Consider the following 27604-nt stretch of genomic DNA (forward strand, 5'->3'; position numbering starts at 1 on the left):
TAAAAGGGAGACCCCCCACCACACCACTCCGTGAAGAGGCCCTAGAATAACCCAGGTGGGAGTGGCTGCCGGGCCCCCCACGGGTCCTTCCTGCCCTCCTCTCCAGGATCTGGTGGCCTTACTACCTTACAGATCAGCTTCAAGTCTAAAGGTTCCCACCTGCTGGGCTGCTGACCTTGGGGGCAGGGCGAGGGGGGGGGGACACCGCCAGGGTAGCTGGAAATCACCATTATCTGTAAGCTGACCAAACGCCATGACTCAGAGATAGCACTCTTTTTCATATGTATATAGATGCTATCTTGATTTATTTAAACACTTTAGTGAATTCAGAATAGCTTTTCTTCTCAACCCTTGATACTGAAAGAAATGCAATTTCTTTAAAAATGTTTTTATTATTTATTTATTTACGTGAGAAAGAGAGAAAGAGAAAGAGGCAGATATAGAGACAATGGGCGCTCCAGAGCCTGTAGCCACTGCAAACAAACTCCAGATGCATGTGCCACCTTGTATATCTGCCTTACGTGGTTACTGGGGAATTGAACCTGGGTCCTTAGGCTTCACAGGCAAGTGCCTTAACCACTAAGCCATCTCTCCAGCCCCAAGAAATGCAACTTCTAATAAGTGAGATTGAGATGTTATAGAAAATAATTTTTTGGCATGTATTCTTATGTTGCTTTGTGTGTGTTGTATGTATGTATGTATGTATATATATATATATATATATATATATATATATATGTATATATTCATATATACATATGTTGTGTGGCACACATGGGTGTGAGTGCCTGTGCAAGTATGTGTACATGCCTGTGGAGGCCAGAGGTCAACTTCCTGTGTCTGCTTCAATTGTTTTCTACCTTATTTTTTAAAATGTTTTATTTTCATTTGTTTATTTGAGAGAGAGAGAGGGATACAGAAATAGGCAGGTAGAAGGAGACAGAGAATGGGCGCACCAGGGCCTCCAGCCACTGCAAATGAACTCCAGACGCATGCGCCCCTTGTGCATCTGGCTTACATGGGTCCTGGGGAGTTGAACCGGGGTCCTTGGGCTTCTCAGACAAACACCTTAACTGCTAAGCCATTTCCTCAGCCTCTACCTTATTTTTTAATGTTTCATTTATACTTATTTATTTGACACAGAGAAAGAGGCAGATAGAGGGAAAAAGAGAGAATGGGCATGCCAGGGCCTCTAGCCACTGCAAATGAACTCCAGACATATGTGTCACCTTGTGCATCTGGCTAACGTGGATACTTGGGAATCAAACCCGGGTCCTTTGGCTTTGCAGGCAAGCGCCATAACCACTAAGCCATCTTTCCAACCCTACCTTAATTTTTTAAGATTCTGTTTTTATTTATTCATTTATTAGAGACAGAGAGAGTGAGAATGGGCACGCCAGGGCCTCTAGCCACTGCAAACAAACTCCAGATGCTTGTGTCACCATGTTCATCTGGCTTATGTGGGACCTGGGGAATTGAACCTAGGTCCTTAGGTTTTGCAGGGATGTACCTTAACTGCTAAGCCATCTCTCCAGCCCCCTACCTTATTTTTGTAAACAGGATCTCTCAGTGATTCAGCTAGACTAGCTGGTCACCAGGCCCTAGCAATCCTCCTGCCCTGCCTCCCCAGAGCTGGGATTCTAGGTATGTGCCGCCATGCACAACTTTTTTTTAGATTGATTTTTATTGATTAATTGATTAAAAACAGAGAGAGAGAGAGAGAGTGTGTGTGTGTGTGTGTGTGAATGGGGATGCCCAGGGCCTGTAGCCACTGCAAAGGAACTCCACATGCATGCGCCATCATGTGTATCTGGATTATGTGGGACCTGGAGAATCAAACCTGGGTCCTTAGGCTTCACAGGCAAGTGCCTTAACCACTAAACCATCTCTTCAGCCCACCATGTGCAACTTTTATGTAGTTGCTGGAGATTTTAATTCAGATCTTTGTGCTCATGTGGCAACCACTTTACCCACTGAGCCATCTCTCCAACGCTAGGAAACATTTTTATTTATTTATTTGAGAAACAGAGAGAGAGAGAGAGAAAGACAGATATATATAGAGAGAGAAAGAGAGAAATGGGAGTGTCAGGGCCTCTAGCCACTGCAAATGAATTTCGGAAGCATGCATCACCTTGTGCATCTCACTTATGTGAGTCCTTGGGAAATGAACCTGGGTCCTCTGGCTGTGTGGGCAAGTGCCTTAACCACTAAGCCATCTCTCCAGCCTGACATTTTGACACTGGAAAGTCCTCAGGCTTTCAAGGACTAGGGAACTATGCCTCGGGCCTTGCATGTCCAGGCGAGGACCACTTAGTCTCCTTGGGGGCAGACGAGAGTGGATGCATTTCCCACATCTCCCAGCCCCCGTGTGTGTTCAGAGTGCAGCCACAAGCAGCTCTTGTCTTCCAAAAGGTTAACCATTCAACCCCACCCCAGTCACTTCCTTGGCGACTTCTCTCTCAGCAGTTCTCTCAGTGATAAACAAAGCGTCACAAATGTGGTATAACACGGGGGGGTCTGAATTAATGGCTGATGAGGTTTTACGTTCTGCATGGGACCTGGAAATCATCTTGCTAATCTCCCTGGATGGCAAATTCATGTGCAAATACACTGGGAGAAAGGAGGGGGATCCTGGGGTGCCTGCCTGATTTGCAGAGTGTGGGAAGTGCAGAAACTCTCATGGCCCCATTCACTCCCCTCCCTACCTCCGCCCTGGAGACCCAGAACCCTCTCCACACATCCCAGACTCTGCACCGCATGAGGGCTGCCGAGGACCCCAGAGATCGCTTTTGTCGCTCCCCTGTCCTCCGGGAGACTGAAGTGGACACAGGGTTGAGCCTGGCCAGGACAGGGCGCAGAGGGCTGGGGAGAGTCAGAAAGGCTGTGCACATCTGCGAAGGTTGGGCTGATCAGACGTCAAGGGAAGCAACGAGGGGCGCGGGGCCGCAGAGACGGCTCAGTGGTCAGAGACGCTTGCTCGCAAAGTCTCCTAACCGGGACTGCTCCAGGTTTGATTCCCCAGTCCATGTAAAGTCACATACACAAAGTGGAGCATGAATCTGGAGGTGGATCGCAGCAGCAAAGAGCGCCTGTTCATATTCATGCCCCCATCTCTCTCTCCAGATAGATGACAGATAGATAGATACATAGATAGATAGATAGATGATAGATAGCTATTTATTATTTATTTTATTATTTATTATTATTATCTAGATAGATAATAGATAGATGATAGATAGATACATGATAGATAGATGATAGACAGATTATAGATAGATGATAAATAGATAGATAATAGATAAATGATAGATAGATAGATAGATAGATAATAGATGATAGATAGATAGAAAGGTAAGTAGATAGATAGATAGATAGATAGATAGATAGATAGATAGATAGATAGACAGACAGATAGATAAGTAGATAGATAGAAGGCCTTGGGAAAGCAAGGGGTCACCTGTTCCTGTTCCCCACACAGCTCTGACTCCTGCTTGGCCAGGTTCCGTTATCTCCCACCTTTCCTTCCCACAGCATCCCAGACAACACCTTCAGACTCAGTAAGTTAAGACGGTTAATCTCTACAGCTAACTGGATTGGACCAAGCACCACCTAGGAGACAACTATCTGAGCATGTCTCTGAGGAAGTTTCTAGATTAGGTTGAGGTGGGAAAAGGTGTTAGCTCCTTTCTCATTGGTGTGGGGGCTAAAAGAAAGCCTGACAAGAAGCCGCTTACAAGGGAGGCAGGGTTTACTCCGGCTTACAGTCTCAGGGTACACAGTGCCTCGGGGCAGGGAGCGTGTGGGGGCAGCAGGCGGCCGCTCACACTGCGTGGAGCAGGAGGTGAACAGGAAGCGGGGCCAGGCTTCAGATCCTCAAGGCTCACGTTCAGGGTGTCACTTCCTCCAGCCAGGCTCCCCATCCTAAAGGTCCCACCGCTTTCCACACAGCACCACCAGCAAGGGGACCAAGTGTTCAAACACATTAAGCCTGTGGAAGACACCTTACATTCACACCACAGAAGTTGGGGGGGGTGGCATCCCACGGGCGGGGATCCCAAACTGAATAATGATGATGATGATAAAAAGGTGAACGCAGGCAAAGCGCTAACATTTGTCACTCTGCACTTTCTGGCTAAGGACACATGTGACCAGCGCGGTCATGCTCTTGTCATCATGCCGTCCCCACCATAATGGACTGCATCCCTGTGGACTCTCATTCCCCAAACCAGGCCAAGCCTGTCTCTGAGCGTGGGCAGTGAGAGAAGGGTTTACAGCACTAGTGGGAAGAGATGACTCCCCTTGAGCCCTCCCAGCACTCAGAGCTTCCTTCCTGGATCATGGCCCACTCAAAAAGATGCATCTGGGGCTGGAGAGATGGCTTATTGCTTAAGGCATTTGCCTTCAAAACCAGAGGACCCAGGTTCGATTCCCCAGGACCCACGTAGGCCAGATGCTCAAGGAGGCGCATGCGTCTGGAGTTCGTTTGCAGTGGCTAGAGGCCCTGGTGCAGCCATTCTCTCTCTCAACAAATAAAAACTAAAGTTTAAAACGAAACAAAAAAGATGCATCTGGGCTAAGGGAATGGTTCAGTGTTACAGTGCCTAGCAAGTGTAAGGCCCTTGGTTCCATCCCCAGCACAGCAATCACTCACTCAGTCAATGGATCGATCGATCAACCAACAAAGCACAAAGCAATTTCGCCATTATCCTTCTATCAGGTTGAGCCTCACAGCTGCCCATCTCCTCAAGCCTGGCTCACGCCCATCTGCTTGACAGACAGCCTGCCCCTTGTCGTCAGCCCTGCTCAGCCAAGGGCAGGGCCACTGAAGCAGCCCCCCCTTGTGCCCCAAGTAGTGACAGCAAGGACTCCGTGGGGCGGGGCCCCAGGGCATCACCCCAACTGCAATGCCATTTTCCTAACAAACTTCCTTTATTTACCTTTCAGATATCCTTTATTTTATAGTTTAAAAAAATTATTTATATATTTATTTTAAGAGAGAGAGAGGCAGATAGAGAACAGGTGCACCGGGGCCTCCAGCCACTGCAAACGAACGCCAGACGTGTGCACCCCCTTGTGCATCTGGCTAACATGGGTCCTGGAGAATCAAACCTGTATCCTTAGGCTTCGTTGGCAAACACCTTAACAGCTAAGCCATCTCTCCAGTCCTCAGAGGTCTTTTTAAAATACTTTATTTATTTATTTATTATTTATTTATTTCTTAGAGAGAGAATGAGAATGGGCGCACCAGGGCCTCTAGCTACTGCAAACAAATTCCAGATGCATGCGCCACCTTGTGCCATTGGCTTACATGGGTCCTGGGGAATCGAACCTTAGGCTTCGCAGACAAGTAACTTAACCTTTAAGCCATCTCTCCAGCCCCTCAGATATGTTTTATTTTTTAATGTTTAAATTTTATTTGAAAGTAGACAGAAAGAAAGAAGAGAAAAAGAATGGGCACACCAGGGCCTCCAGCCACTGCAAGTGACCTCCAGATGCCTGAGGAATCGAACTCAGGTTATTAGGCTTTGCAGGCAAGTGCCTTAACCACTGAGTCATCCCTCCAGCCCACAGATACCTGTTTTCAATTTGTTATTATTATTACTTATTTAAGAGAGACAGAGAGAAGGAGAGAGGGAGAGAATGGGTGTGCCAAGGCTTCCCGACACTGCAAATGAACTCCAGATGCATGTGCCTCTTTTGGTCACCTGGATTTGTGTGGAAACTAGGGAATCGAACCCGGGCCATTTGGTCTTTGCAAACATGTGCCTTTAACCACTGAGCCACCTCTCCAGGCTCCTTCCAGACACTTTGTGAGCACTCAGAGGAGGGGTTGAGTCCCAGGCTACTCTTTCAGAAAATGACTTGAGAAAAACTGTCTCATCTTGTCTCAGACACTTCACTGGGGCGGGGGGGGAGTGGGAGGGACAGAAGAGCAGCGAAAAATGCCGGAAAGGGACAATTTTCTCCCCAGTCACTTGAACAGGACTTCCCGGGGCTCTCTCTGAGGTGTGGGTCCCAAAGACACATGCTGATGAGATAACTGAAGGAAAAAAAAATCAATCTTCCACTGTGGTTATTAGACGACTCCATTTGGAGTGACAGAGGTTAATGTATGGGCTGCCATCTGATTCAAGACATTAATAATTAAATAAGAAAATGCCCCTGGATCATTTCGAAGGGAGAGACTTTATACACTGTAAAAAAAAGTCAGCTGCTTTCTTCCCCTCTCGTCCCCTCTCCCTGCATACTAAGCAATGGAGGAGGGGAGGCAGGTTCCAAAAGTGGGGAATTTTCTGTTCCCGACTGAGGGTGTGTGGGTGGGGGCGCTGCGCCTGGCAAACTGGAGTGGGGGAGGGGCAATGGCCAAGAGGTGTGTTTCATACATGCTGGCAGGGATCCAGTCAGTGCACATACTTGGCACAGCGCGAAAAGATTTAAGGAGACTCCTGGACCACCTACCTGGGCCTGGAACACACACACACACACACACACACACACACACACACACACACACACAACACAGCATGGACGCTGCCCACAGGAGACCCGAAGTAGCAAGTGAGGGTAGAGGCTGCGGAAGACTTTGCAGAGGGAACTGGGGAGATGGCTCAGGGGGTGGAGTGTTTGCCACACAGGCATGAGGGCCAGAGTTCAGACCCCTCCCCCCCCCCCAGTGCGTACATGAAATGCCAGGTGTGAGGTCACAAACCTACAGTCCCAGTGCTGGGAAGGTAGGGGCAGGGGGATTCCCGAGGCTCACTGGCTAGCTTGCCTAGTTGAAATCAGTGAGCTCCAGGTTCAGAGAGAGCGTGTTTCATAAGCATAAAGTAGAGAAGAGGCTAGAAAGGATGGCTTAGCAGTTAAGGGGTTTGCTGGCAAAGCCAAAGGACCTAGGTTTGATTCTCCAGGACCCACATAAGCCAGATACACAAGGCAGCGCACGCATCTGGAGTTCATTTGCAGTGGCTGGAGGCCCTGGTGCACCCATTCTCTCTCTCTCCCTCTCTGCCTCTTTCTCTCTCTCTCTCTCAAATAAATAAATAAAGTTAAAAAAAATAGAGAAGTGATAGAGGAAGACACCTGGCATTGACCTGTGGCTTCCACACACATGTGCACGCACACACGTGCACACACACATCCCCATATGCATAGAAACTCAAATAGCCAAATGCACGCATAATACACACACACACTTTTAAAATTGTTTAAAAAATATTTTTATTTCTTTAGTTGAGAGAGAGAGATAGGGGGAGAGAACAGGTGTGCCAGGGCCTCTAGCCACTGCAAATGAACTCTGGATGCATGCGCCACTTTGTGCATCTGGCTTATGTAGGTCCTGGGGAATCGAACCTGGGTCCACAGGCTTTGCAAGCAAGTGCCTTAACTGCTAAGCCATCTCTCCAGCCCGAGAGAGAAACTTTGTAGAGTAAATGAGACTTGTAATGGATAGCATAAGGAAAGGTGGATGGAAGACACAGTCCATGCAAGCTAAGGACACCTTCTCATATCCTGTAGCCCAGGACTGCTGCTGTGGCTTGGGCTGGGCCTGCAGGCTAAGCAGAGCTAGGCCACGGTGACAAACATGGAAGGCTCCTGCGCTGTCTTTAGCCTGGTGTCCAGCAGAACCTGCAGAGCCCATCCTGTCCCACTGGAGGCAGCCTGCACATGGCCAGGCACCAGCTGCTCCTTAAGCCAACATGCGCCTCCCGGGGCAGAGGGCAGACAAGGCAGATGGCTTCGACAGCAGCTGTAACAAGCTGATAGCCGTCTGTGCAAAACTCCTGCCCCTACCTGTTCTACTCCTACTGGCCATCTCATTCCGATTCTGATAGGCCGTGTACCTAGTACCTTCCAGAACCTTCTCTTTGGGCACCCTTATCTTCCAAAGAGCCCTGCCAATCTGCACCGGCATCAGGGGTCAATATGGTAGTGGTCCTGTTTGTGGAGCCTGACGAGGTCCCTCTCCTGTGATCACAGTGGTGGGTTACAGTGGCTGCTCAGGACACATGCTAAGAAAGTGGGAGCGAGCGGGAGTGTATGTCTGGTGATTGATGATGCCCGTCGTGGGCTCCAGGAGGGAGAGGTGACAGCACAGGTCCACACACTTGTGGTCCCTAAAGTGTCACCACTTTGGAAGTGGCTCCTTTTATTATTAATTTATTTGTTTATTTGAGAGCGACAGAGAGAGAAAGAGGCAGAGAGAAAGAAAGAGAGAGAGAGAGAGAGAATGGGCGCGCCAGGGCCTCCAGCCACTGCAAACGAACTCCAGACGTGTGCGCCCCCTTGTGCATCTGGCTAACGTGGGACCTGGGGAACTGAGCCTCGAACTGGGGTGCTTAGGCTTCACAGGCAAGCGCTTAACTGCTAAGCCATCTCTCCAGCCCTTAATTTTATTTTTTATTTATCTATTGTATGAGAGAGAGAGAGGCAGAGGGAGAAGAAGGCAGGTAGAGAAAATGAGCACCCCAGGGCCTCCAGCCACTGCAGACGAACTCCAGATGTAAACGCCACCTTGTGCATCTGGCTTATGTGGGTCCTGGGGAATCCAGCCTCGAACCAGGATCCTTAGGCTTCACAGGCAAGCGCTTAACTGCTAAGCCATCTCTCCAGCCCAAGAAGTTGCTCCTTTTCTATAATGACCCCCACATGTGACCTCAGCTCCTTCTCTGGCCTTACAACCCGCTCACATCCTCTTGTGGCCTTCTGCTCGCAACAACCTCGACAGAATACGCGTTTCACAAGGACGGGCATCTCCATCCACTGCCTTCACCGCTACGTCCCCGGTCCCCAGAGTACCACCTGCACTGAGAAGAGGCTCGGGACATCTTTTGCCGACCCACAGGGGAGGAGAGCCAGCTTCCTCCTCTAACCTCCTCACCCCCAGCCTGACCCTCAGCCGCAGGGCTCGTGTTTCGCACGACACCAAAGGCTCACGCCAGGCCACGGTGCACAGGGCGTTCGGGGCAACGTCAACGCCGCACCACCGAGACGCAAATCTGTGGGCATCAGATTCGGCAGGCACCCGTGCCATCCTGAGTGCGTTCAGAGCCCCCTGCCTGTGCCACCCCGTCAGCACCAGCCCGTGTCTGCTCGGGGAGCCAGCACAAGGCAGGCATTGAAAAGCCAGTCAATGGCTCACACTGCAAGTGGGGACCAGGGGTGTTCTGAGGGACTCATGAAAAGACACTTTCAGGCTCAAAAGCAGCAGAAGCTGGGGCTGATCATACACGCACCTCACATCCCTCGCAGCATGTGGGTGCGGAGAGATTTTTATCTTCTATTTATAGAACACACACACACACCTCTATTTTTTTTTCTGAATAAAACAAAAAAAAATGCCAAGTGTGCACACGGGGGGGGGGGAGGCAATGGCAAGGTTACGTCCAGTCAGTCTAGCTAACCTTCTTCCCATCCTCTGCTCCCTGCTCTCATCTGCCTCCCAATCCCCAGACCCCCTTTCTGTTTACTGGCCTTGCTGGAGATAAAAGGAGGTGCTGTGATCAGAACCCTTGCCCCCCCCCCATCATAACGAGGCCCCATCTTTGCCTCCTGGAAGCCTCCTGCCCTCCAGCAATCCCACCAGGGGCTGGGCTTAAGTTGAACGTTTTCTAATCTCCCTATACTTAAAAATAAATAAATAAATCTATGGCTCTTAATCTCCAAAAGAGTATTCCCTAGACCACAGGAGGAACAGCAAAGGCCCAGTCCCAACCTGGAGTCCCTGCCCCGGGCCTGCCCCACAGGATAAATCATAAGGGGGGTTGTGGTTCCATCCCAAGACAAGTTAACCGTCTTCCTTCGAGGCCGGACTCTACCACCCAGATAAATCCTACTTTCCCCTTCCCTGGGAAGCCTCGGGGCTGCAAATCCAAAGAATGGCACCAGAGAGGCCGGCAGCAACCATCAATCAAGTGCAAAGACTATCCTATCCCCTTCACCCTGGTGCCCTGCGGAAAGCAAGTAGCCCTGACATCAGCTAGGCTGGAGAGAGCTGACAGCTCACCCCGGGGTGGCCAGGGGCGGGGGTAGGGGGAGAGAGGGCAGAGAAATCAGCAAACTAATAAAGCGCCGAGCCTCCCGCCCTGTCCTGTGGCCTCAGGGTTTGGCCTCCCCCACTTCGCGCTCTACACCCCTGGCCTCCAGCCTCTCGGAGATGAAGGAGAAAACTTATCTGTGTTCTTTTCACAAAGCAATTATCTCCATGTTTCCATTTCTTTGCAAATCAGAGCACTCCGGCCAGCCAGCCTATCCTGCCTGCTCACCATAGCTGCTGCTCTCCCCGCCGCAGGCTTCTCATACCTGTGCGTGTGTGTGGGGGGGTGGGTGGTCACTAATGCCCTGCCATCAAATCCGGTCTCCATTCCCCAAACCTCCAAAGACAATTCAGTCACCCAGGGGATGGTGTTACCACTGATGGTGTTCCCCATCAGTGGAAGATGAGCCCACATTGGGGGGGGGGGGGAGTTTCTCAAACTACAAGTGTCTGGCTAGATGACGCGGAAGGAGAGGGTCCTGAGAGTCACCGGGAGGTCAGGCGTCCCCCCACCCCAGAGCTAAGCAGTGACAGTGCTGGCTCTTAGACTGCAAGCCACGGGGGGGGGGGGGGTCAGAACTGGCCTCCGGGAAACCCAGGTGCATCAACTGCCCAACGCCTTGTTCCCCAGGAGGGGAAAGTGTCCCCAGGAAGAGAGATGACTTGTCTCAAGGATATCATGACAAGTTGGGTGCAGGGCTCAAGTGAAGGAATGGTGGGGTCAGGAGGACCTGTATTCAAATCCTGCCTCAAGTCTATATGACTCGTTTAAAATCACTGACCAGCTTCATGCTTAAGTGTTTTCTTTTCTTTTCTTTTTTTTTTGGGGGGGGGGGGTTTGAGATAGGGTCTCACTCTAGTCCAGGCTGACCTAGAATTCACTATGTAGTCTCAAGGTGGCCTCAAACTCATGGTGACCCTCCTACCTCTGCTTCCGTGTGCTGGGATTAAAGGCATGTGCCACCGCCACCATGCCTGGCTCTCCTTCCTTCCTTCCTTCCTTCCTTCCTTCCTTCCTTCCTTCCTTCCTTCCTTCCTTTCTTTCTTTCTTTCTTTCTTTCTTTCTTTCTTTCTTTCTTCTTGAGGCAGAGTCTTATATATATCTCAGGCTGGCCCCAGACTCCCTATGCAGCCAAGGATGACCTTGAACTTCTGCTCTTCCTGCTTCTACCTCCAGGTGCTGAGGTGGCAAGCATGACTTGTGGTCTGGTTTTATGCAGTGCTGGGGATCAAACCCAGGGCTTCAGGAATGTTCCATGAGCCCCTGCCAGGAGAGCCACACCCCCAGCCACACTTCACGTCTTTCACAGAACACGGAACCAGCCTCACGGGGCGGTGCGGGATACGCCGTGAGAACAGGTTTGAAGCTCGGCGCAGGACGGAAACCACAGAAGATACTCGATGAAATATTCATTTCCCCCTGACTCACAGCCTCCCCCTAGAAGACCCTTCCGGCTCTGTGAATTCTAGGGAGTCAGGAGAAAGAAGAGAACTACTGATGGGGAAATCCCCTGCTTAGAGGATCCAGGCTCAGCTGTGCATGACTCAGGGTCAGTCTTCATGGAAGCGATCAAAGTGAGTCTCATTTCCTCGTCTGTCCATTCAGCACTTAGCCAACACTCATCGGTCACGGCGTCAGCAAGATGACTTAGGCAGGGCCAGGCGTCAGACTCCAGACACCTGCTGCGGGCATGCGGGAATGCCAAAGGAGGACAGGGGTCCCTAGAAAAGACTAGTTCAAAGAACAGGGCCTTTCGTCAGGCAATCACAATGATTCAGAGACCCCTGCGTGGAAGGAGGCTCACCATCCCCATGGGTCTCTGCACACGGACCTAGCCCATCTCCATCCTAGTTTTCTTTGGACCCAGGCAGTACAGTCTGTAAGGGGGAGGTCCATTACGCAGCCTCCCAGCTCCACTGTTAGGATTCCACTATCTTTTTTAGAGAGAGTGAGCACGGGAGAGAAAGAGAGAGAGAGAGAGAAGAGAGATAGAGAACTGGCACGCCAGGGCCTCAGCCACTGTAATCAAAATCTGGGCGTGTGTGGCCTTGCACTTGCCTCATCTCTGTGCGTCTGGCTAATGTGGGATCTGGAGAGTAGAACATGGGTCCTTAGGCTTCGCAGGCAAGTGTCTTAACCAGAAAGCAATCTCTCCAGCCCCGGAATTCCTCTCTTTTGACAACCATCTCCTACGCTCCAGCCCACAGAGTTCCATTCAACTTCCTATAGGCCATTCTTCTCTGTCCCCTAAGTCAAAATCTGTGGGATCTAAGAAAGGTGGCTTAACCTCTCTCAGCTTCATCCTGCTTGGCCCCAGGGCTGGAGTTCAACTACATCAACCCTTGAGCTAATCCAGTGTTACTACATGTTTACCTGTGTTGTGCCCAGGTGCTTCTATCAGATGCCAGGTCTGGTGTTTGACTTGCTGGGTTTTGGTCTCATGTTGGCTTGATCTTTCCTTACTAGACTCCCATCTCGCTCCTTTGGAACAGGAATGTTTATTTTGTGTCGTCATATATTAGGAGTATGTAACTTGAGTTTTATTGTACAGGGGCTTATAGTTTAAAAGTCTGCCTTGACTCTCAGAAGAAACTGGACTTTTGAACAGTGTTGGGATTGTTAAAGGCTGTGGAGGCTTTTTTTTTTTAAATATTTTTTTGTTCATTTTTTATTTATTTATTTGAGAGCGACAGACACAGAGAGAAAGACAGATAGAGGGAGAGAGAGAGAATGGGCGCACCAGGGCTTCCAGCCTCTGCAAATGAACTCCAGACACGTGCGCCCCCTTGTGCATCTGGCTAACGTGGGACCTGGGGAACCGAGCCTTGAACCGGGGTCCTTAGGCTTCACAGGCAAGCGCTTAACCGCTAAGCCATCTCTCCAGCCCAAGGCTGTGGAGGCTTTTGAAGTTGGAATTAATGAATGGATTTTGCATTATGAGCTAAGAATAAAACTTCAGGGGCCTGGATAGAATGTTAATATTCAAAGTGGTGTGTTTATGTCTTCTGAGGCTCAGGGTCCACTGTGGAAGAGGTGGTGGAAAGAATTTAAGAGTCAAAGGAAGGGTAGGACTGCTTACAGCGCACTCTTCCAGACACAAAATGTCCTGGGTATCCATGACTTCGCAGGGCCACACACTGCCTACACAAGACCCTTGTAATAGGAAGAAAAGATGATGACATCAAAATAGAAGAGAGGGCTGGACACAGTGGCACACACACACCTTTAATCCTAGCACCTGGGAAGCAGAGGTAGGAGGATCATTGTGAGTTTTAAGGCCAGCCTGAGACTACATAGTGAATTCCAGGTCAGCCTGGGCTAGAGCGAGACCCTACCTGGATAAGAAAAAAAGAGAGAGAGAAACAAATTGGAAAGAAGAATGGATTCATTAGAGGATGGATTTGAGAGTCGAGGGAGGGAATTACCATGGTTTACTGACTATACTCATGAAAGCTGCCAATAAAAAGTTAAAAAAAATAAAATAAAGTGATGTGTTTGGGTGATTGTCAAGTTGACAAGGGGTGGATGGAGTCCTGATGGTTGATCACCATTGTCACCTCACCCAGGAAACATCTCTGGGTGTGTCCATCATGGGATTTCCAGAAAGGTTTACGTGAGGAGGGAAGATCCTCCCTGCGTGTGCACAGCACCATGCCATGAGCTGAGGTCCCAGAGTGAACCAAAAGAAAGAAGGGGGAAGGGAGCCAAGCACCAGCTTTTATCTCTTTCTGCGCCCTCACTAAGGACACTACATGACCAGGTGCATTATGTTCCTAACCCCAGGGCTTCCCACCATGACGGACTGAATCATTTCTTTCTTTTCTTAAAATTTTATTTATTTATTAGAGAGAGAGAGAGAATATGGGCACACCAGAGTCTTTAGCCACTGTAAATGACCTCCAGATGCATGAGCCACTTTGTGCATCTGGCTTTACATGGGTACTGGGGAATTGAACCTGGGTCATCAGGCTTTGCAAGTAAGTGTCTTTAGCTACCAAGCGATCTCCCCATGGGCTAAAATGAGTGCCAGTGTGCCTATGCAACAGAGCACGATGTAAGAATTAAGTTGATACAGGGCTGGAGTGACGGCTCAGTGGTCAAGGACATTTCCTGTGCACTCATGAGAGGGCTTGAGCAGGGGTGGGGGGCTAAGATTGCAAAAACGCAAAGTTCCAGATTCCAAGTAACCCCAGTCCTGCGGGGGAGCAGAGACCCGAGCATTGTCACTTGGAGCCCCACAAGCGCCAGAATCAATAAAGAGACTGGATCAAAACAAGGCAGGGTGGAAGAGTGATGGAGTGGGACACCCAATATTCCGCTCCAGCCACCTTAGGTTAGCTCCCCACCCCGCAGGTGAGCGCGTAGAGCACATAACACGTGCGTGAACACACTCAGACACGCACGCATGTGCACATGCAACCAAAAAGCCCATAGGAAATGGCAGTGGCAGGAGGATCACCTGGGCCCAGGAGTTTGAGATCAACCTGGGACACAGAGTTCTTCTGAGACCCTCATCTAAAGAAAGAAAGAAAGAAAGAGAGAGAGAGCAAAGGAAGGAAGGAAGGAAGGAAGGAAGGAAGGAAGGAAGGAAGGAAGGAAGGAAGGAAGGACAGAAAGAAGAAGGGAGAGAGAAAAGGAGGGAGGGAGAGCAAGAAGGAGGGAAGGAAGGAGGCAGGGAAGGAAGGAAGAAGAAAGAAAGGAAGGGAAGGGAAGGAAGGGAGGAAAGAAGAGAGGGAGGAAGGGAGGGAGAGAGGGAAGGAAGGAAGAAGAAAGGAAGGAAAAGAAGGAGGGAAAGAAGGGAGGGAGGGAGGAAAGAGGAAAGAAAGACGCAGAGAGAGAGAGAGGAGAGCTAGAGGAGGAGAATATGGAAGTATTCTCTTGACTATCATTAGCAGTCACCACTCGCTGAAGGAGGGCGGCTCATGCTTTCTAAGGCAGGCATTTGGGAAACATCAGCGTCATTTACTATCAGTGTTACCATTCTGGCATTGGATAAAGCAAAGATATTGCAAGATACTACACACACACACACACACACAGACACGCACACACTACACACTCTCACTGACGTGGCTCGAAGATGGCCCTGACGCAGAATGGTATGGAAAACACAGGTAACGAAACGGTGTGAACCCCGATATCACATTTCCGCATGGGCTGCGTGCCCGCGTGAACCGACAGGATGAGCAAAACCAGGCAATTGCATTTTCCCACAGAGCACACCAAGCCCTGATCCTGCCACACCTGGGGACACTGGCTGCTCCATGCAGCTCCCCTGGCGACAGTCAAAGCCATCTGTCTGAGGAGGGGACCTGCCATCACTGCTGTATGGCACGTGGCCATGCTGTGAGCATATCTATGCACTGATTAAGAACATTATGCCATTTCAAAGATCCAGAATGGTCTGAGGACAGGGAAAAATGGATGGATAATGTAGGATCTTGTCCGCTCCGTTCAGTATAATCAACGAATCAGGTATTCACAGCTTAAAAGAAATTTACTGCAGTCCTTTGTCCGTGACATTGATAGATTCCAGCTTGTAGCCCTTGCCAGGTCAGACCTGCTGGGCACTTCACCAAGTCACCAGGGCAACGGGTAGCCCTGTGAGTCCTGGAATCTCAGAGACGCCTGGGTCCTCCCCTGCATCTTACCAACCAGATAACCTGCTCCTGGGAGCCCTAGCTTCCTCCCCTGTCAGGTGGGATGGATTGTAAAATCTGGCTCATGTCATCAGCCCATTTGTTGATCGAGTTGTTTGCTTTCCCATTGCTTAGCATTTTGAGTTATTTGTATTGCTAGATACCAGTCCTCTGTCAGATGGACAGCCAGTGAAGATCTTCTTACATTCTGTGGCTGTCTCTTCACTTGATTGCCTGTTTCCTTTCCTCTGTGGAAGCCTTTTAATTTCATGAGGTCCCATTTGTCGATTTTTAACCTTATTTCCTGAGCAAAGATTTTATGTAGATACATAAAATCATGTATGCAAATGTGACATGAAAGTAAAGGTAAAACTGTCTGGAGGACAAAGCAGACTAAGGGGCTGGGGGAGGGACAGGCAACGGGAGGGCTGAGGGGAATGTGCTCAACATATAATACGTATCTGTACAAAGACTTTGTGATAAATAAGATGTTTTAAACAACACCATCAAAACACCTGGCTCAGCTGGGGAGATGGCTCAGTGGCTAAGACACCTGCCATGCAAGCTCGCGTACCTGAGTTCAGAACCCCAAAAACTCATTAGAAAGGCAGACACTTGAGCTGGAGAGATGGCTCAGCAGTTAAAGGCACTTGCTTGCAAAGCCGTTGGCCTGGGTTTTGATTCCCCATTACCCATGTAAAGTCACACCCAAAAAGTGGCCCTGGCATCTGGAGTTTGTATTCAGCAGCAAGAGGCCCTGGCAGGCACACACACACACACACACACACACACACACAAATGAATGAGAATTTACCAAAACAAAAACATCTGAGCCAGACACTGTAGCAAGCATCTGTAATGTCAGTGCACCTATAGGAAGCAGAGATAGAAGAATCTTCCAGAAGCTTGTGAGGCAGCTAATCTGGCAAACCCAGCCACGAACAATGACATAGCCTTCCTCACACAACGTGGAAAGTGGAGCCTGGCATCTGGGGCTGTCCTTTGACATGCACGCCGTGGCGCGTTCATGGGATTGCATGCAAACACCTGTTTCCCACAATGGTGAGCAGCTGGAAAAGCAGGATGGTGGCTGGACTTGTAAAACAGTGCTTTCGGGCCTTGGGTACATCCTCAGCACACCTAGGTTGGCACTGGAGTGGCATAGGGCTATAAGCCAAATGCTCCTGGGAGGCCACATCCAGAGAGAATGAGATCTTTAGAACACTGGGTCCAATCAAGGGCTATCTTCCAGAAAGGACAAAAAGGAACCAAAGATGAATTTCAGGAAGTTTGCAGTGTGGCGCAGCCCAGGTCCCTCCGCCCACAGTGGACACTGGAGACGGATGATTCCAGGAGCGGACCAGGGGCCAACTTGGCTGCGTTTCTGGCCTAGGCTGAGTCCGTAGCCTTCTCTTCAGCCACAGGCGTTTGTGATGAGACGACCATCTTGAATGCTAGCTTCCTGAAGGAACAAGCCAACTCGCTCGCCTTCCAGAACTCCCGCATGGTGGGACCCAGTCACCCGGCTCCGTGGCAGACACACAGTGTCCCTCACCGGCCCAGGTTTAATTTGCAGAATGGCACAAGAGCCCCAGATTCATTGTGCTCCCGGCCTGATTACTCGTTGTTTATTTCGGTATTTTCCAGGAAATTGTTCATTAAGGCTAAAAGCACCTGCTTACAGTAAGCGAGGGTAACACAAAGCCCTTGTGGTGGTGGGGGGAGGCAGGAAGAACATTAATTAATGAAGGGAAAGGGAACAAACATGTTATAAATTAAAGGTCTGAAAAGAAACGCCTGGCATTTAGTGGATTACGAGAGAAGGCTGAAACAGAACGTCATATTTTCAGACCTCAGTGGGGTTAGAAAAAAAAATCAGAGGGGGGAAAAAAATTACAAAATGTGGCAGAGGTAACGATCTATTTCTGGAGCCACTAAAACCTGAGCTTCCATTAAGAGAATTATAAATCAGTTCTGTTTTGTCTGGGGACATATGCACACGGTGTGTGCTAAATTAAAAAGCTTAACGTGTCAGGAAGTTCCTTCCGGGGGGGGGGTGTCTGTGGAACAGTGTATTTGGGGGCCCGCAAAAGGTATGGTTGGTTATGAGGAGGAGTTTGGAGGCTCAACAGGACCAACCCTCCTGGGCACCAGGATCAAGAGAAAGGCAGAGCCTTGCTTCAATTAACTGGAACCTTCAATTAACTGGAAGATGGTTAGAACGGCTGCCCACGCCAGTAGGAGTCAGTCAAGCATGGGTGTGGAAAGTGTACCTGCTCCCCCAAGCTAGCAAGGGCTGCTCTTTTTATCTGCTGAAAATCATCTTCCAGGAGCTGGGGAGATTGCTCAGTTGGTAGAGCACTCGCTTAGTGTGCATGAGGCCCTGGGTTTGATCCCCACGCTGTATAAAACTGGGCATACGATCCCAGCACCTGGCATGTGGAACTAGGAGGAACCGAAGCTCAAGGTCATCCTCATGGATAATGATGCACCAGGAAGCCATAGATTATTATCAGAAAAATGTCAGCCAGGCGTGGTGGCGCACGCCTTTAATCCCAGCACTCGGGAGGCACAGGTAGGAGGATGATTGGGAGTTCGAGGCCACCCTGAGACTACATAGTGAATTCCAGGTCAGCCAGGGCTGGAGCAAAACCCTACCTCGGCAAAAAGAAAGGAAGGAAGGAAGGAAGGAAGGAAGGAAGGAAGGAAGGAAGGAAGGAAGAAAATTGTCAGTGCCAGGGCTTAGATATTGTCCAATGACTTGTTGGCCAAGGAGACCCCTGGTGCCCCCTAAACATTACAGACCATTGCCAAGGCTCTTGGCTGCCCACCACAACTAGATGGTAAGACTCTTTTGCTGAAGACTTCAATGCCCAGACTGCAGGACACTGATAAATCAAGCTGGGGTTCAGCTAGAAGCCTCCTCCCTGTTACTAGCTGTCAAAATGCTGAAAAGACCTATGCAGCCTGTTGGGGGAGAAAATCATTAATGATCTTAACCAGCAGTAGACCCTGTAAGGTTTACAGCTGGCCAGCCAGGCAAAATATACCAACTGGTACAATGGGGGCGTGTCTGTTATGGGGGAAACCAAGTCCTCTCTGATTGGACTTGATGCCTGCTCCAAAGGAGGGACTACATGACTGGTACTGAAAACCTCATCAAAACCTAAGGATGGGGGCTGCAGAGATGGCTTAGCGGTTAAGTGCTTGCCTGTGAAGCCTAAGGACCCCGGTTCGAGGCTCGGTTCCCCAGGTCCCATGTTAGCCAGATGCACAAGGGGGCGCACGCGTCTGGAGTTCGTTTGCAGAGGCTGGAAGCCCTGGCGTGCCCATTCTCTTTCTTTCCCTCTACCTGTCTTTCTCTCTGTGTCTGTCGCTCTCAAATAAATAAATAAATAAAATGTTTAAAAAAAAAAAAAAAAAACCTAAGGATGGGGAGGTCATAAGCCCTAGTGGGGAAACTACTACTGTTGTTTGCCTAAATGGAGATATTATGCCCACCAAACTGACCTCTAACCACTTATGTTTGTGCCCATATATTAAAGCCATGCTCACTTTTGGTTAGAGAACTTCTCTTTTCAGATGGCAGTGACCAGTGAGATGATTCAAAACTCTTCAAAGTGCTGAGAAAGTGACAGTAGAGCATTCAGCACTGAGACATCTCTATCACACCCTCCACGGCTCAGGGCCCGTTGCAGGAGAGGGGGTAGAAAGCATGTAAGAGCCAAAGGAAGGAGAGGAGGGCTTACAATGCTTTCTTCCTGACACAAAGGGGCCTTGAGATTCACGACCTCACAGGGGCTGATGCTACCTACACAAGACCTGCGTAATAGGAGGGAAGAATGATGACATCAAAATAGAAGAGACCAGTCGGAAAGAAGAGGGTCTCACTAGATGGGGAATTTGGGAAGGGGAAAAGAAGGGTGGTGGATGGGCTGGAGAGATGGCTTAGTGGTTAAGCACTTGCCTGTGAAGCCCAAAGACCCTGGTTCGAGACTCGATTCCCCAGGACCCACATTAGCCAGATGCACAAGGGGGCGCACACATCTGGAGTTCGTTTGCAGTGGCTGGAGGCCCTGGCGCACCCATTCTCTCTCTCTCTCTCTCTCTCTCTCTGGCTATCTGCCTTTCTTGCTCTGTCTGTCACTCTCAAATAAATAAGTAAATAATGAACAAAAAAAATTTGAAAAAAAGAAAGAAGGGTGGTGGGAGGGGATTAGGATCATAGTACATTGTCCATATGTATGGAAATTGTCAATAAAAAAGTTAAAAAACAAAACACCCTTGACTACATTGGAAGGTTAAGCCCATTGGGAAGCCCTGCCCAGCCTGATCAAGAGAGCTTTTCTCAATAAGAAGAGGGGAAAAAAGGGCGGGGGGAGCTAGGAACATAGCTCAGTGAGTAAAAACGCTTACAGTACAACCATACAATACAATACTAGCACCTACATAAAAAGCCCGACGTGGGGCTGGAAAGATGGCTTAGAGGTTAAGGCACTTGCCTGCAAATCCAAAGGACCCAAGTTTGATTCCCCAGGACCCACATAAGCCAGATGCACAAGGTGGCACATGCGTCTGGAATTCATTTGCAGTATCTGGAGACCCTGACATACCTATTCTCTCTCCCTCTCCCTCTCCCTCTCCCTGTTCCTTTCTCTTTTTCAAATAAAAACATATTTTTTAAAGCTGGGTGTAATGACACCTGAATGTAACCCCAATGCTGGTGGATCGGAGGTAGGAATCACTAGGGCTCACTGGTCAGGCAATCTGACCACAAAAAACAGTAGTCCTGGGTTCAGTGAGAGACTGTGTCAAGGAAATAAATGGAAGTGAGATAGCAGAGGACATGTGACATTCTTCTCTGGCCTCCACACACCACATACATGTGCATGGGGTGTATGCATCTGCACACATGTACACATACACACACATACCAATTTTTTTTTAAATTAGTAATATGGCCAACTTTACATAGAAAGAAGTCAGTTACCAGGACTGTGCGGTCATTAATTCAGCTTCATTTCCTTCCATTCATAGAAACTTCTAGAGCCTTTAAGCACAATGATTCTGAATTCCTGCAAAATCCCATAAATCCAGGAGGATTCATTCAAATCCACTTCCCTGGGGTGGGAAAGGAGAAGGGAACATTTGCAAAAGGGTTTCACGGGGGCTGGAGAGATGGCTCAGCAGTTAAAGCGCTTGCCCACAAAGCCTAACAACCTGGGTTCAATTCCCCAGTACCCACATAAAGCCAGATGCACAAAGTGGCACAAGCATCTGGAGTTCTTGGCAGCAGCTTGAGGCCCTGGCACACCCATTCTCTCTGTCTCTCTCCTCTCTATCTCTTTCTGTTTGTAAACGAATAAATAAAATATGTATTTTAAAAAAATTTGAAAGGGCTTTGCTAACAGATGCTGGAACCCTAGTAAACTGCTAAACTTCCAAGGAGGCAACTCCTCAGAGATCTCAGCTGATAGCCCAAGGCAAAGTTTACACAGGAACGGGCTCCCTGCAAGCTCCTCACGGCTGCTTTCTGCTCCTTCTCTGCACAGCCCTGGGCCAGCAGGGACAAACATTAAAATGTCGAGTCATCAGCAGGTAGGGAAGAGAGGGACACTCAATATACGTCACAGCCTCCCTCCCTCCGTGTTCTAACCCTGCCCTGAGCCCATCAACGTCTAAATTTGCCATAGCACATACGGGGGACTCAGTGGGGTGGGAAGAATGGGAATCGGGCCAGAGCTTGCTAAAGCCCAGTAACTCTCTGAAACATGTCTTCTTGTTCAGTTGTGTCAATAGAGAAAAGATAAAGACAAGGGCAGGGTGTGGGGCGGAGAGATAGGAATCCTCCCTGCCAGGTGTATGTGATGCTCCGGCTCTCGTGTCTGACTTCATGATGTCCTGTGTTCACTTCCCTTGCATTGTCTCTGAGCCTAATGACCTTCTTTGACACCCCAGCCCTATCTCAGCAGTGCTCTGAGGAACTGGGAAAGAAACCTTCAGGCAGGGCTCTAAGGGGACCTGGCACCTCACTCCCGTACTTAGGACTGGAGAGTCAACAACTGACCAGAGCGCTGGAGAGATGCCTTAGCGGTTAAGGCGCTTGACTACTAAGACCAAGGACCCAGATTCAATTCCCAAGTACCCATGAAAGCCAGATGCATAAGGTGGCAAATGCATCTGGAGTTCGTCTGCAGTGGCTGGAGGCCCTGGCGTACCCATTCTCTCCCTCCCTCCCCCCCCCCCCAATCTCTCTCTCTCTTGCTCTTGCTCTCACTCTCTTTCTCTCCCCCTCTCAAATAAATCAATAAAAATATTTTAAAAACTAACTGGTCGGAGGCCTGATGGGAAAAAGCAAGCTTAGGGCTCAATAGCAAAGCCCATGGTCCTCCCCTGAGACCAGAGGATGTGGTTTATTAATGAAGGGGCCGGTTCTCCCACAAGGTGAAGCAGGTGTTTTGGCCCCAGGAACGGGAGCAGGGCCTCATGCCATTGCAGACCCAGCCAGAAAAAAACACTGTGACACCTTCAGAAGCAAGAGCCCCCCTCGCAGCTCTGCTCATGGAGCCCCAAGGTGTGAGGATGCGGACACTCTGCAGCCCCCTCCGCATGGCTCTCCGAAAACATCTGGCTCAGCAATCGGGCGAGACGACATCACTGCCTCAGAAAGGGCACATCTAGACAGCACAGGCACCTGCCAGCCTCGGGCTCGCGCCACAGAGCGGAGTCGAGAGCAAAATCGCCCCGAGGGAAGGCAGAGGAGACATTTATTTCAAGCCAATTTCACCCACTGCGGAACAATCACTAAAGCCAAGTGGTAGAGCTGCTCAGTATGTGCTGTGGTGTGTCAGCGTGGGAAGATGAGGCTGCCAGCCCCATGTGACTGACTAAGGGAGGAAATGGGAGGTGACAGAATCTGCTGACGAGGCTGACAGTGGCCTCCAAGGAGCCACAGACCAGAAGAATCAGGCCAGAGGCAAAGAAGCCCAGAGACAGTGAGCTGTGGGCCCCTCCGTGAGTCACCGCACCTCTCTGGGCTACTTTCTGAGGAGCAGCAGCTACAGTCGTTTCTCATGTGCTTGGTCCCCCTTCCCCCCACCCCCCCTGTCCAGGAAGAAGACACAGGCTTGAAGGCCTGAGTGGGAATGTGCCACCAGCTAGGAGGAACCATGGGAATTCGCCTAGCAACTTCTCCAGGCATTAGTCTATGAAAGGAGGTTGACTGGCCATCTGAGAGCCACATCTGGACCCTGGTGAAGGTCCTTGCAGCTCTATAAAGTTCAAGGTGAGAGCTGGAGAGATAGCTTAACCGTTAAGGCACCTGCCTACGAAGCCTAAGGACCCAGGTTCAATTCCCCGGTACCCACGTAAGCCGTATGCACAAGGTGGTACGTGCATCTGGAGTTCATCTGCAGTGGTTGGAGGCCTTGGTGTCCCCATTCTCTCTCTCCCTGTCTCTCTGTCTCTCTTTCTCCCTCCCTCTCATAAATAACTAACTAAATAAAAATATTAATAAAGCTCTTGGTTAGTCACCCCAGCAGGGGCAGACCAGAGGGAGGAGGAACCCTTTTAGGCCTTCATCTACCTGCCATGGTGCTGACTAACCCACAGCTATTTGGTTACCAGCCAAAGGCTGGCCCACTGATTCATAGACAAGGCCCTGCGTCTGCATCTGAGAACTGAAGCAGAGAGCAACAAGGCCTGCTGGAGGCCACTCAGATGGGGCTGGCCTCAAACCTAGGCCCTTGTCCCACTCTCCTTGCCCCCCACAACCATGCAATCAAGAAAAGGAAGGGAGGCTATCATGAAATGGCTCCTTGGGGTGGGCAAGGCAGCCTGGGGGACCCCGAGTGGTGAACTCCCAGGGGGCATGCTGAAGTCTGGCATCTGAATCTACCCACCTCTCAGGCTATGCCTCTCTAGCTCACCCATAGGCCTTGTGGGCATAGAGAGTAGTGGCTGCCAATGGCTGTCAGGCTCTGCCTCTACCTCCCTCCAGGGATTTATTTTCTGCCTCCAGGCAACAAATTCCTCAGGCGGAGACAGGTATCCAAAGCAAGATTCCAGAACCTTCTATTCTGGTCTCAGAGGCTGTTTCTGAGCAGTCACTTTGGATCCTGTTCTAGCCTCTGCCCTCCTAACCTGTCTGTCAGACACTGTTTTCCAGCCCTCTCTGGCCACCTGCTGATAATTGGTCCCTCCCTCTGTAAACCCTCAGGGCCTCATCCATGAGGCCTTTGACCCTAGAAGAATCTGTCACAGATGAAGACCTTGAGGTAGACTCGGGAGGATGAGGGGCTTCAGGGACCAGGAGGCACAGGGCAAAGAGGTCACAATTAGTCCCTTAGCTTTTCTTCCACTGCCTTCTCTGGCCCTGGGAAGCTGAGGAAGGGAGGCTCTGGCTGGAGAGATGGCTTAGCAGTTAAGGTGTTTGCCTGCAAAGCCTAAGGACCCAGGTTTGGTTGCCCAGGACCCACGTAAGCCAGACGCACAAGGTGGCACATGCATTTGGAGCTCGTTTGCAGTGGCTTGAGCTCCCTTCTAGAGCTCCCATTCTCTCTATTTGCTTCTCTCTCTCTCAAAATATAAATAAATAATAAGTAAATAAGTAATATTTTTTTTAAAAAAAAGAAAGAAATGGAGGCTCCTCAGAAGGTTCCCCACAGGTGCAAAGAGAAAACTTCTGCACAAGATGAAGTACTCACTCCCACCAGTATGCAGATACTAAGTCATAGAATCCACCCTGGTCACTCCTTAGAATTACCCAAAAACTGGCACCTTTTTTTTTAAAGAGAGAGAGAGAGAGAGTGTGTGTGTGTATGAGTGCACCAGGGCCTCCTGCCCCTGCAAATGAACTCCAGACGCATGTGCCACTTTGGGCACCTGGCTTTACAAGGTACTAGGGAATCCAACCTGGCCCATCAGGCTTTACAAGCCAGCGCCTTTAACTGTTGAGTCACCTCTCGAGCCCACCAAACATTGTCTTCTAAACTATCAACACTAATAATCTTGGTCTAGGTCAGCTACAGACAAACATCTGTGGGTGGGACATGGGTATCATAACTTTCTAAAGCTCCCTGGTTGGGGGGGAGTTCTAAGGAGCAATCAGGGCTGAGAACCACCCACCAGGAGTGCAGAGATGAAAGCCATCAAAAGAATGAACTGGCGCTGGCCTTTAATCACGGCACTCGGGAGGCAGAGGTAGGAAGATTGCCTTGAGTTCAAAGACACCCTGCGACTATATAGTGAATTACAGGTCTGCCTGGGCTAGAATGAAACCCTACTTCAAAAAAAAAAAACAGGGCTGGAGAGATGGTTTAACAGCTAAGGCACTTGCCTGTGTAGCCTAAGGACCCAGGTTTGACTCTTCAGATCCCACATAAGCCAGGCACACAAAAGTGAGGCAAGCGCAAGGTCGCGCATGTCCACCAGGGGCACAAGTGTCTGAAGTTCAATTGTAGTGGCTGAGGACCTGAGATTCTCTTTCTCTTTCTCTCTCTCTAAAAAAAAATTGTTTTTTAAGTGAAATTTAAAAAAGAAAAAAAAAAAGAATGGCCTGGGTCTCTGTCCTCCCTCCTCATCTCAGAACACCAGCACCCACAAGCTCCCTGTTCCTGTCAGCTCCCTGCTTCTGCTCTGAAGTCCCAGGCTCCTCTGTCCATCAGAGCTTCAGTGGGTGGCAGGGACCAGGTCCACCGGACCACCGGTGGAGTGGCTGCCTCTCCAAGAAGCCAACCAGGATCAAGTTAGGGTAGCAAGGCCAGCAGTATGCCCAGGAACCCTGTATTACTTGTTACCATGGCAAAACCCCTGACAAAAGCAATCAAGGAAAGAAAAGGTTGTTTTGGCTCACAGTTTCAGGGGACAGTCCATCCTAGCGCGGTGGGGAAGGCATGGTGACCGCAGGAGTGTGAGGTGGCTGTTCACACCATGTCCACAGTCAGGATGCAGACAGAGAGATAATGATAGTATTCAGCTTACTCTCTCCTTTATTATTTTCGTTTTTCCAGGTGAGGTCTCACTCTAGCTCAGGCCAATCTGGAATTCACTATAGTCTCAGGTTGGCCTCCAACTCACACCAATCCTCCTACCTCAGCCTCCTAAGTGCTAGGATTAAAGGCATGCACGACCATGCCCAGTTCTTTTGTTTTTTCACGATAAATCTTTTTTTTCTTCCTTTTTTTTTTAATTTTAGAGAGAGAGAATTGGCATACTAGGGCCTCAGTCACTGAAATCAAACACCAGATGCTTGTGCAACCTAGTGGGCATGTGCAAAATTGCGCTTGCCTCACCTTTGTGCATCTGGCTTACATGGGATCTGGAGAGTCAAATATGGGTCCTAAGGCTTCACAGGCAAGCACCTTAACCACTAAGCAATCTCTTCGGTCCCTTTTTTTTTTATTTTGTTTTTTGTTTTTTTGTTTTTTTGATTTTTCGAGGTAGGGTCTCGCTCTAGCCCAGGCTGACCTGGAATTCACTATGGAGTCTCAGGGTGGCCTCGAACTCACGGTGATCCTCCTACCTCTGCCTCCCGAGTGCTGGGATTAAAGGCGTGCGCCACCACGCCCAGCTACCTTCTTTTGTTTTTTAATAGGCAGCGCTCATGTCATCATGCCCAGGTTTTATTTATTTATCTGAGGGAAGAGAGAAAGAAAGAGGGAGAGAGAGAGGCAGATAGAGAGAGAATGGGCTTTCCAGGTCTTCTGGCTGTTGCAAACGACCTCCAGATGCATATACCACCTTGTGCATCTGGCTTATGTGGGTATTAGGGAATTGAACGGGGTCCTTAGGCTTCACAGGGAAGTGCCTTAACCGCCAAGCCATCTCTCCAGCCCACTTTCTCTTTTTTATTCAGTCTGGGACCCCAGCCCCACAGGAAGGGATGGGCCTTCCCTCCTCAGTTAAACCTCTCTGGAAACACCCTCACAGACACACCCAGGAGTGTGTTTGCAAGGTGACAATAAGAATGAGCCATCACAGACTCCTCAATGCACATCCATATATAGGAGCAAACACGGGGCGGACAGGCAGACAGCTCCCCACACAACCCTGGCCTGGACACGTGCTCTAGGCACCAGCCAACACCACTTGGCCCCAACTGTAGATGACACAGGGCAGACCACTGTGCCAGTCCATCACTGGCAGGAGCCTCAGTACCCACAGTGCCTACAAACCCTTATGTGGAGATAGCCTGTTCATTTATGTCCTCCTTTCTCATTACTCCACCCTAATTGCTGAGCCTCTGTGGCACCGAGGACCCCATGATACACAAAATAAATGCCATCCTTCCTGCCAAGCCTATCACTCAGTGAGGACTTCAAACTCTGCTGGGCAAGGCAAGGGACTAGATCTGAAAGACTGCTTCTGAAAGAGGCAGTGGCTGAGGCAGAATCCAAACCCAGGTCCTGCGCCCCTGCCCCCCGACAGAGAATCATGTGCCCCTGGCCCCATGGCAGAAAGCGGAGTGGGGGTTGGGACATGGCTTGCTGTAGAGCCAGAGCCACAGAGCAGCCCCAGGTCTGACAGCCGGCGGGGGCGGGGGGGGGGCCCCCACACAGGCCCTCCTTCCCACTCCGCCTTCTGACTAGCACTACAGTAAAATTCACCCTAAAAAGCACTCGTTAGAAATATGCTAATAAGGAGGAAGCGGATGTCAGAGACCCTGAGATCCCAAAGGAAAAAGGTAGCAAAAAAAAAAAAAAAAAAATTCAATATTGAGTCCTGTCTCGTTTCAAAGCCACTTTTAAAGTGGCCATAAATCTTTCCTTGGATGTGACAGGCCGAGGAGCTGCCACCATCTTGGACAACAGTAACTAGTGGCTGCCAGGTTCTGAACTTGATGCACAGAGAGTCCAGAGCCATGCAGTCCAGACCCAACGTGGGGTGCCATCCCCCATCTGCCACCCGACAGTGCCTGGGTCAGACCTCCTG

General features: G+C 49.8%; 1 protein-coding gene across 6 annotated transcripts in view; it reads right to left on the bottom strand.

The window, feature by feature from the left end:
- Positions 1–27604, bottom strand: part of Megf11 (multiple EGF like domains 11) — a 413620-nt gene that overhangs the window by 272650 nt on the left and 113366 nt on the right. The gene's annotated exons all lie outside the window — the stretch shown is intronic.

Source organism: Jaculus jaculus, chromosome 10 (assembly GCF_020740685.1).
Source record: "Jaculus jaculus isolate mJacJac1 chromosome 10, mJacJac1.mat.Y.cur, whole genome shotgun sequence".
NCBI lineage: Eukaryota > Metazoa > Chordata > Mammalia > Rodentia > Dipodidae > Jaculus > Jaculus jaculus.